The 9,397-nt window shown below is 37.6% G+C and overlaps 1 pseudogene; it reads left to right on the top strand.

Annotated features, from left to right (window-relative positions):
* Window positions 1-7,959: 7,959 nt before the first annotated feature.
* On the top strand, window positions 7,960-8,379 carry LOC100426092 (proteasome maturation protein pseudogene; annotated as a pseudogene).
* The last annotated feature ends 1,018 nt before the right edge of the window (window positions 8,380-9,397 follow it).

The following is a 9,397-nucleotide window of genomic DNA, read 5'->3' as shown; positions in this document are numbered from 1 at the left end:
TAGCCAAGGGAGGTGGTCAGTGAGCATGCTACTCAGCCTGGGAAGTCGTGATTTTTCCAGGGAACTGTGCAACTCACGGATAGGAGGATCCCACTCGTGAACCCATGCTTCCGGGGCCTAGAGTTCCAACCACAAAGTCACACAGACTCTACACAGCCTCTCACCTAAAATCTACTTAAGGGTGCCAAATTCCTCGGGGGAGGGACGACCAGCACCACAGCTGCAGCTGCCTGCTGTCTAAGTCTTTGAGCTTCTTGGGGGAGGGGCAGCAGCCAGCACTGGGACTGATAGCTGCCTAACACGCTACACTTTCAGGGTGAGGGAAGGGCAACAGCCATCTCTATAACTCTGGGCCATGCTTTTCCTCTGCTGGAGCCAGGGAAACAGAACGGCTAGGTCACAAGAGATATCCCCCACAGCCCAACACGCCGGCTGTGGCAGAATGCGGCCAGAGTGCATCTTCAGGTCTAACCTTGACCCATCCCTCCCAGCACTTGGGACCTCCCTGCAAAAACTCCAACTCCAGCCAGGACCTTAGGTACAGAACGCTGATCTTCCTGGGCCTGAACCCATAGAGGGAAGGGTGGCCACAGTCTCCATGGACCAGCAGACAGTCTTTTCTCTTGCTATTTCTGAGGAATCCAGGCAGCCCAGATGAGTGGGTTTTTCCCCCAGCAAAGCACACCACCTCCATCAAGAGACAAAGTGCTTCATAAAACAGGTCTTGCTCCCTGTGCCACCCAACTAGGTGAAACCTTCCAACAAGGGTTGTCAGACACCCTATACAAAAGAGTTCCTACTGGCATCAGCTTGATGCCTCTTGAGATCAGAGATCCCAGAGAAAGGACTAGGCACCCATCTTTGCTGTTCTGCAGTCTCCATGAATGACATCTCCAGGAGCGGGAGTGATCCAGATGAATAGGGCCTGAAGTGAACCCCCAGGAAACTGCAACTGCCCTACAGAAGAGGGACCTATAGAAAGAAAAACAAACAGACAGCAACAACAACAGAATCAACAACAGAAAAAGTCCACACACAAACCACATCCAAGGGTCAGCAGCCTCAAATATTGAAACTTGACAAACTCATGAAGTTGAGGAAGAATCAACAAAAAAACGCTGAAAACACTTCACCTCCAAACGATAATAATCCCTCTCCAGCATTAGACAAAGGATAAGATGGATGAATTGACAGAAGTAGGTTTGAGAATGTGGGTAATAACAAATTCTGCTGAGCTAAAAGAGCATGTTCTAACCTAATGCAAATAAGCAAGGAGCCTTGATAAAAGGTTACTGGAACTGCTAACCAGAATATCCAGTTTAGAAAAGGATGGAAAAGGATGTAAATGACCTGATGGAGCTGAAAAACACAGAACGAGAACTCCATGAAGTATACACAAGTATCAATAGCCAAATCAATCAAGTGGAAGAAAGGATATCAGAGTTTGAAGACCTTGAAGACCATCTTGCTGAAATAAGGCATCCAGACAAGATTAGAGCAAAAAGAATACAAAGGAACAAACAAAACTTCTGAGAAATGTGGGACTGTGTAAAAAGACTGAACTTATGATTGATTGGAGTATCTGAAAGAGATGGGGAGAATGGAACCACGTTGGAAAACACAATTCAAGATATTATCCAGGAGAACTTCCCCAACCTAGCAAGACACAACATTCAAATTCAGGAAATAGAGAGAACACCATTAAGATACTCCACAGGAAGATCAGCCTCAAGACACATAATCATAAGAATCTCCAAGGTTGAAATGCAGAAGAAACTGTTAAGGGCAGCCAGAGAGAAAGGCCAGGTCACTTACAAAAGGAAGCCCATCAGACTAACAGTGGATCTCCCAGCAGAAACCCTACAAACCAGAAGAAAGTGGGGGCCAATATTCAACATTCTGAAATAAAATAATTTTTAACCCAGAATTTCATAGCCAGCCAAACTAAGCTTCATAAGTGAAGGAGAAGTAAAATCCTTTCAGACATGTAAATGCTGAAGGATTTCACCACCACCAGGCCTGCCTTGCAAGAGCTCCTGAAGGAAGAACTAAATACGGAAAGGAAAAAACGATACCAGCCCCTGCAAAAACACACTGAAGTACAAGGACCAATGACACTGTGAAGAAACTGCATTAACTAGTGTACAAAATAACCAGACAGCATCATGATGACAGAATCAAATTCACACACAAGGATATTAACCTTCAATGTAAATGGGCTAAATGCCCCAGTTAAAAGACATAGACTGGCAAGTTGGATAAACAGTCAGGACCCACTGTTGTGCTGTATTCAGAAGACCCATCTTATGTGCAAAGACACACATAGGCTGAAAATAAAGGAATAGAGGAAAATTTACCAAGCAAATGGAAAACAAAAAAGTGGGGGTTGCAACGCTAGTCTCTGACAAAACAGACTTTAAACCAGCAAAGATCAAAAAAGACAAAGAAGAGCATTACATAATGGTAAAGGGATCAATTTAACAAGAAGATCTAACTATCCTAAATATATATGCACCCAATACAGGAGTACTCAGATTTATAAAATAAGTTCTTAGAGAAATACAGAAGGACTTAGACTCCCACACATAACAGGGTGATATTTAACACCCCCCTGTCAATATTAGACAGATCAATGAGACAGAAAATTAACAAGGATTGTCAGGACGTGAACTCGGCTCTGGATCAAGTGGTCCTAATAGACATCTACAACACTCTCCTAAAATAAAACAACAGAATATATATTCTTCTCAGTGCCACATGGCACTTATACTAAAATTGACCACATGATTGGAAGTAAAACACTCCTCAGCAAATGCAAAACAACTGAAATCATAACAAACAGAATCTCAGACCACAGTGCAATCAAATTAGAACTCAGGATTAAGAAAGTTACTCAAAACTACACAACTACATGGAAATTGAACAACCTACTCCTGAATGACTCCTGGGCAAATAATAAAATCAAGGCATAAATCAAGAAGTTCTTTGAAACCAAAGAGAACAAAGAAACGACATACCAGAATTCCTGGGACACAGCTAAAGCAGTGTTAAGAGGGAAATTTATAGTACTAAGTGACCACATCAGAAAGCTAGAAAAATCTCAACCCAAGACCTTAACATCACAATTAAAGGACCAGAGAAGCAGGGCAAACTAATCCAAAAGCTGGCAGAAGACAAGAAATAACTAAGATCAGAGCAGAATTGAAGGAGATAGAAACATGAAAAACCCTTCAAAAATCAATGAATCTAGGAGCTGGGTTTTTGAAAAAATTAACAAAGTAGATAGACCGCTAGCCAGACTAATAAAGAAGAAAAAAGGGAAGAATCAAATAGACACAATAAAAAATGATAAAGGGGATATCCCCACTGACCCCACAGAAATACAAACTACCATCAGAGAATACCATAAACACCTGTCCACAAATAAATTAGAAAATCTAGAAGAAATGGATAAATTGCTGGACACATACACTCTCCTAAAACTAAACCAGGAAGAAGTTGAATCCCTGAATAGACCAATAGCAAGTTCTGAAATTGAGGCAGTAGCCTACCAACCAAAAAAAGCCCAGGACCAGACAGATTCACAGCCGAATTCTACCAGAGGTACAGAAAGGATCTAGTTCAATTTCTTCTGAAACTATTCCAAACAACCAAAAAGGAGGGACTCTTCCCTATCTCATTTTATGAAGCAAGCATCATCCTGATACCAAAACTTGGCAGGGATACAACAACAAAAAAAAAAACTTCATGCCAATATCCCTGATGAACATCAATGAGAAAATCCTCAATAAAATACTGGTAAATCGAATCCACCAGCACATCAAAAATTTGTCCACCATGATCAAGTCAGTTTCATCCCTGGGATGCAAGGCTGGCTTAACAGAAACAAATCAATAAACATAATCTGCCATATGAACAGAACCAATGACAAAAACTTCAGGATTATCTCAATAGATGCAGAAAAGGCCTTCAATATAATTCAACACCGCTTTATGTTAAAAACTCTAAATAAACTAAATATTGATGGAACATATCTCAACATAAGAGCTATTTATGGCAAATCCACAGCCAATATCATACTGAAAGGGCAAAAGTTGGAAGCATTCCCTTTGAAAACCAACAAAAGACACTCCTATTCAACATAGTATTGGAAGTTCTGGCCAGAGCAATCAAGCAAGAGAAAGAAATAAAGGGTATTCAAATAGGAAGACAGGAAGTCAAATTGTCTCTGTTTGTAGATGACATCATTCTATATTTAGAAAACCAAATCTTCTCTGCCCCAAAACTCCTTAAGCTTATAAGCAACTTCAGCAAAGTCTCAAGATACAAAATCAATGTGCAAAAATCACAAGCATTCCTATACACCAAAAATAGACAACCAGAGAGCCAAATCATGAATGAACTCCCATTCACAATAGCTACAAAGACAATAAAATACCTAGAAATACAGCTAACAAGGGATGTGAAAGACCTCTTTAAGGAGAACTACAAACCCCTGCTCAAGGAAATAAAAGAGGATACAAACAAATGGAAAAATATTCCATGTTCATGGATAGGAAGAATCAATATCATAAAAATGGCCATACTGCTTAAAGTAATTTAGAGATTTAATGCCATTCCCATCAAACTATAACTGATATTCTTCACAGAATTAGAGAAAGCTACTTTAAATTTTATATGGAATCAAAAAAGAGCCCATACACCCAAGACAATCCTAAGCAAAGATAACAAAGCTGAAGGCATGCTTCCTGACTTCAAACTATACTACAAGGCTACAGTAACCAAAACAGCATGGTACTGGTACCAAAACAGACAGATAGACCAATGAAACAGAATGGAGACATAAGAAAGAACAGCACACATCTATGACCATCTGATCTTCGATAAACCTGACAAAAACAAGCAATGGGGAAAAGATTTCCTACTTAATAAATGGTACCAGGAAAACTGACTAGCCATATGCAGAATACTGAAACTGACCCCTTCCTTACAACTTATACAAAAAAATAACTCAAGATGGATTAAAGGGTTAAATGTAAAACCCAAATCCATAAAAACCCTAGAAGAAAACCTAAGAAATACCATTCAGGACACAGGCATATACAAAGATTTCCTGACAAAAATGCCAAAAACAATTGCAACAAAAACCAAATTTGACAAATGAAATCTAATTAAACTAAAGGCTTCTACACAACAAAAGAAACTCATCAGAGTGAACAGACAACTATAGAATGGGAGAAAATTTTTGCAATCTTCCCATATGACAAGGTTTAATATCCAGAATCTATAGGAAACTTAAACAAATTTACAAGAAAAAAAAAAAACAGCCCAATCAAACAGTGGGGAAAGGACATAAACAGACACTTCTCAAAAGAAGACATTTATGTGGCCAAAACAAACCTAAGAAAGAAAGCTCAACATCACTGATCATTAGAGAAATGCAAATCAAAACCACAATGTGATACCATCTCATGCCAGTCAGAATGTTGATTATTAAAATGTCAATAAAAAATAGATGCTGGTGAGGCTGTGGATAAATAGGAATGCTTTTACACAGTTTGTGGGTATGTAAATTAATTCAACCATTGTGGAAGACAGTGTGGTGATTCCTCAAGGATCTAGAACCAGAAATACTTTTTTACCCAACAATTCCGTTAAAGGGTACATATCTAAAGGAGTATAAATCATTCTACTATCAAGACACATGCATTGGCCGGGCGCGGTGGCTCAAGCCTGTAATCCCAGCACTTTGGGAGGCCGAGATGGGTGGATCACGAGGTCAGGAGATCGAGACTATCCTGGCTAACACGGTGAAAACCCGTCTCTACTAAAAAAAAATACAAAAAACTAGCCGGGCGTGGTGGCGGGCGCCTGTAGTCCCGGCTACTTGGGAGGCTGAGGCAGGAGAATGGCGTAAACCCGGGAGGCGGAGCTCACAGTGAGCTGAGATCCGGCCACTGCACTCCAGCCTGGGTGGCAGAGCAAGACTCCATCTCAAAAAAAAAAAAAAAAAAAAAAAAAAAAGACACATGCACATGTATGTTTATTGCAGGCCCCTATTTACAATAGCAAAGACATGGAACCAAGCCCACCAATGATAAGACTGAATAAATAAAATGTGGTACATATACACCATGGAATACTATTCAGCCATAAAAAGTAATGAGATCATGTTCTTTGCAGGGACGTGGATGAAGCTGGAAGCCATTATCCTCAGAAAAGTAACACAGGAACAGAAAACCAAACACTACATGTTCTCACTCATAAGTGGGAGGTAAACAATGAGAACACATGGACACAGGGAGCAGAACAACACACACCTGAGCCAGTCAGGGAGTGGAGGGTGATGGGAGGGAGAGCATTAGGACAAATAGTTAATGCATGTGGGGCTTGAAACCTAGAGGACAAGTTGATAGGTTCGGTAAACCACCCTGGCACATGTATACCTATGTAGCAAACCTACACATTCTGTACTTGTATCCCAGAACTTAAAGTAAAATTAAAAACAAACAAAAAACCAAATAAATAAATAAATAAATAAATAAATAAATAAATGAATATTGATTGTGGAATATGGCTTGAATATAGGCTCCATTACTGATTAGCTGCATGTCTCATTTTTTTAAAAAAGCTGTTGAAATGGACTACATAACCAGTTTTAGCTTTTTGAAATCAAGTCTAACTTAAATATTTATTCTAAGTCTTGCCTGAATTTTGATAATAAGAACATCATAAGACAGGGTCCTCCTCTTTGTGAGTCAGTATTTTATCCCAGGCACCTAGCACATGCCTTGCTTGGAGTCGGTGCTCAGCAAAACTCTGTGGAACAAACAAAAGAATGAATAAATAAATAAATGAAGGTTTGTCTGCAGCTTACAAAACAAAGAAAAGAAAGAAAGAAAAAAAAAAGAAAAGAAAAATTAGCCATCAGAGGCATGTTAAAGATGTGTTTACTCCAAACTCTCAAACTTGATGGAAAGCTTAAATTAAATTGAAAAGGGCACACTTTTCTGTTTAAGAGATTCAATGGTTAATTCTGTGTCTGTGTATGCAACCTAAGAGCATCTCGTGTCCAGTGCCAACAATCCCCAAAAGATAGGTACAATAATATAAAATTGATGCTTATAGAAGTTCCTGTTTAGGTGCAGAATATATTTCTGAGAAATACCTCGTCTCTGGTAATGTCAGAAAAATTTTAAGTCAGTGGAATAAGTCCTGCTTTTCTGGTCTAATCCATGTATTCTTGCACTCTCAATTAAGTAAGAATATTGTCTTGAGTTTCGCCACAGTAGAAATGGCAATGCAACACACACACACACACACACACACACACACACACACACACAGTAGTAAAAGTCAGTTTCAGGAGGAATTACAAACTGAGAAATCAAGAAAAGTTATAAAGGGAGAAAAAATATTGTACATCAATACTAATAAACATATTTTAACATAAGCTTTTGTAAAATACATATTTAAAAAAAACTTACAGAAATAAAAATAATTGTAAGAAAATATTATGAACAGTTGTACACCAGCATGTCAGATAATATAGATCAAATAAGCAAATTCCCAGGAACATAGTCATTACCAAAATTGATTAAAAAAGAAATAAAAAATCTGAACAAAATTATAACACAGAATGAGATTGAATCAGTAATAAAAAATGTCCCAATGAAGAAAAGTCCAGGCCCAGATTACTTCATTGGTGAGTTTCATTAAACATTTAATGAAAAATTAACATCAATTTTTCTGAGACTTTTCAAAAAATTTAAGAGAAGAAAACACTTTCTAAATTATTTTGTAAGGTCTGCATTACTCTGATACCAGTCAGAAAAGACATTGCAAGAGAAGAAATTAACAGAGCTATATTCTTTCGGAACATACATACAAAAATCCCTAAAAAAAATGAGGAAAACAATTCCAACAGCATATTAAAAGGATTGTAGAGAGTGGCAGAAGATGGATACCAGAGGACTTGGATCTCATCTAAAGGGCAGTATTCCAGCTACTGAACTTGCAGCAAGAGGATCTCTTGCAAGTCATAATCTTCTGACAATTTTGTGTGTGTGTATGAAAAATGAACTTTTACCTAGTCACCCTCTTGAATTTTCGGAAGAGAATTTCCAGCTTAACCAAGATAAAATGAATATTTCCCCACTGAGAAACATTCAGTGGTTATTTGCTCCACTAAAATTATAAATCGAAATTTAAGGCAGTGCAGCAGATTTGATGTCTTCCATTTCTTTTGAGCTCAAACCTTTCATTGGATATTTTGAGGGGTAATGAAGAGACTACCAGATTTGAAGCTATGCTTATCTGTCACAAAGTGAAGTAATGGGAGAATGACACTTGGTGGAATATAAACTCAATTTACTATAATACAATATGGTATTCATGGAAATAGAGGGGCTGCATCTTGTTTATAGTCACTTCTGTACTATAATTTGATGCACACAACATTGAAAGTACTGACACATGGGAATTTTTGCACAAGTAGCCTCAGTGGTCATTTGAAATTTTGGGAGTGTTTGGTTTATGGCCATGTGACAACTGAAGGCACTAAAGACAGATGATTTTAATGTTTCTAATTTATATTAAAAAATGGCTTTCTATGTCTTTAAAATTACTGCTCATAAATATTATAAAATAGCCCACAAGTTGAAGATGAACCTGTTGTCTAAGTATTCCATAAATCTGAATAACCATTGTAAACATTTGAGTCTATAAACTTTATAGTAGCACCTTTCAAAATAAATATTTGTAATTGATTTCAGTGGCAAATTGAGTACAATATATTTATACATATTTATACATATTTCAGTATAGTCCATTAATACTATTAAGAATGAGATACTTACTGTATTGATGCTATTTTAGAATTGTAGCTATTCTCTTTCAATTTGAAAAGTACAAGTTCAGAGGTTTTGGGTTTCATCTTGTGTTTAAAGTGAAAAATTAAATAAAGCAACCAGCAAATGTAGGTTAAAAAAAAAGGGTTGTATACCATAACCAAATGAGATTTGTCCCAAGAATACAAAAATGGTTTAACCTAAAAAAAAAATCAATCAACAGAATGCAACACGTAAAGAGCATTTAAACACTCCACGTGAGCCTCTCAATTGAGGCAGAAAAGGCATTTTACAAAATCCAACACACTTTCATGATAAGGAAACTCAGAAAACTAGGGGTAGAAGGAAATGTCCACAACATGATAAAGGGTATATAGGAAAAACTCACAGGACATAACACACTTAATACTGAAAGACTGAAATATTTTCCCCTAAGATCAGGTACAAGACTAGAATGTTCAAATTATCACTGCTATCCAACATCATATTAAAAGTCATAACCAGGGAAATATATAAGAGAAAGAAATTTTAAAAATCCAAATTATAAG

This window comes from Macaca mulatta, chromosome X (genome assembly GCF_049350105.2).
Source record: "Macaca mulatta isolate MMU2019108-1 chromosome X, T2T-MMU8v2.0, whole genome shotgun sequence".
NCBI classification, from domain to species: domain Eukaryota; kingdom Metazoa; phylum Chordata; class Mammalia; order Primates; family Cercopithecidae; genus Macaca; species Macaca mulatta.
This window is presented reverse-complemented; position numbering and strand designations above follow the sequence as displayed.